The sequence below is a fragment of the Otolemur garnettii genome, unplaced genomic scaffold (genome assembly GCF_000181295.1).
Source record: "Otolemur garnettii isolate 467f Iridium unplaced genomic scaffold, OtoGar3 scaffold00082, whole genome shotgun sequence".
In the NCBI taxonomy this organism is placed as follows: domain Eukaryota; kingdom Metazoa; phylum Chordata; class Mammalia; order Primates; family Galagidae; genus Otolemur; species Otolemur garnettii.
In genome coordinates this window covers 4105076-4106907 of record NW_003852477.1, presented here as the reverse complement: position 1 = coordinate 4106907, position 1832 = coordinate 4105076, and the positions used below count along the sequence as shown (strand labels likewise).

The 1832-nt window shown below is 35.3% G+C and overlaps 1 protein-coding gene across 4 annotated transcripts in view; it reads right to left on the bottom strand.

The window, feature by feature from the left end:
- Positions 1–1832, bottom strand: part of NKTR (natural killer cell triggering receptor) — a 58771-nt gene that overhangs the window by 14928 nt on the left and 42011 nt on the right. The window lies entirely within an intron of this gene.

Below are 1832 nucleotides of genomic sequence, written 5' to 3'. Positions count from 1 at the left end.
GGCTATTTTTTTTTTTTTTTTGGTTGTAGCCATCATTGTTGTTTGGCGGGTCCGGGCTGGGGATTCGAACCTGCCACCTTAGGTGTACATGGCTGGTGCCTTAGCCGGTTGAGCCACAGGCGCCAAGCCCATATGGGTAATTCTAAGAGAGAATAATGTTTGTGATGTCTACAGTTCTTCATACATGAGAGGTCTTTTTACTCCTCAGTTTACCTAGTGCCTGTTATTATTAACATTGTAATTAACATAACTAGCTTATATTAGGCAATTACTATTTGTCAGGCATCATATTTTTTAAATACTTTTAAAATACTTTTAAAATTGTGGTTAACATACAGATAACCATAGAATTTGCCACATTTAGCATTCTAAATGTATAGGTCAGTGATGTTAATTATATTCACAATGCTGTACAACAATCACCACTATTTTTCCAAAACATTTTTCCCCCAAAACTTTTTCATTACCCCCAATAGAAACTCTGTACTCTTCTTCCCCAAAAAAGCCTTAGTGAAAAGAAAAAAAAAAACAACTCTGTAATCATTAAACACTAATTCCCAATTCTCCATTCTTCCCAGCCCTTGATGATCTCTATTCTATTTTACGTTACCAATGAATTTGCCTATTCTAGGAAACTTGTATAAATGGAACCATATTTGTCTTTTTTTAAAAATCTAATCTGAAAAAGGAAGAAAACACACTTCCATAAATATTCCGTTGACATCATTTAAAATATAGTAATAATTATCTTTTTTTATAATATAGGTCTGCTAAAGAGAATAATTTCACTTAATTAGGATTCAAAGTTAGTGTTCCCTATTAAAACAGTTAACATCAATGCTGTTCATCTGTTAATGCTGATCTGTAATGAAATTCTATGTACTTCATCATCGTTAAAAATATCTTTTCACACAGATGGTTAATATGGGTGGCACATGAAATACTTCATAGTTGTAGCTTTATCAGCGATTTGCAGGGAACCTTGAGGCAGTGTAAGAGAATGACAGCACCAGCACTGCGTACAAACTGTCACAATTACTCAGTGCTGCTGTTGTAGTACAACAGCCCAAGAAAATCTGTGAACAAATGGGATGTGGCTGTGTTTCAATAAAACATCATTTATAGATAATGAAATACAAGTTTCAAATAATTTTCAAGCCAAATTTGGTCCACAAACCATAGTTTGCTGACTCCTAGTATATAATACTGCAATTGACCTTTCATGTTTCCTATCTTCTGAAAGCCAAATGGATTTAACTGATGAACTTGGTGTTTTATATTATAAGACAGAAAGGTCCCACCAAAATTTATTCATCGGCTACAATTTTTTTCCCCCTAGTACTTGGCCAGGGCTGGGTTTGAACCCACCACCTCCGGCATACAGGGCCAGCGCCCTACCCCTTTGAGCCACAGGCACCGCCCCACAGGCTACAATTTTTAATAATAAAAATAACTCTCCATAAGGAATTTTTCTATTACACCAGCAATGATGGCATTTCCCCTGATGCAACACTTTCTCTTAATAATTCTGAACTTGAGTCTAATACACAAAATACGTTAACTACTATTTTTTGAGACCAAATCTAAAGCCACATTATTTTCTAATGCATAGAAGTTGTCTCTGAGCAAGCTGACAATAACAGATTTATGATACTAAACTACATCTCCAATCACTATGCAATTAATTTTGCACTACTCAAACTGTAACATGTTTCATCATTCAATTGGACCCAAAGAATTAAACTAACCCTGTCTTCTGATAATCAAAACCTCATCCCTCTAATGAATGCCAAAGGCAGGAAGATCAGTAGTGAAATCTTCCCAGATCTCCA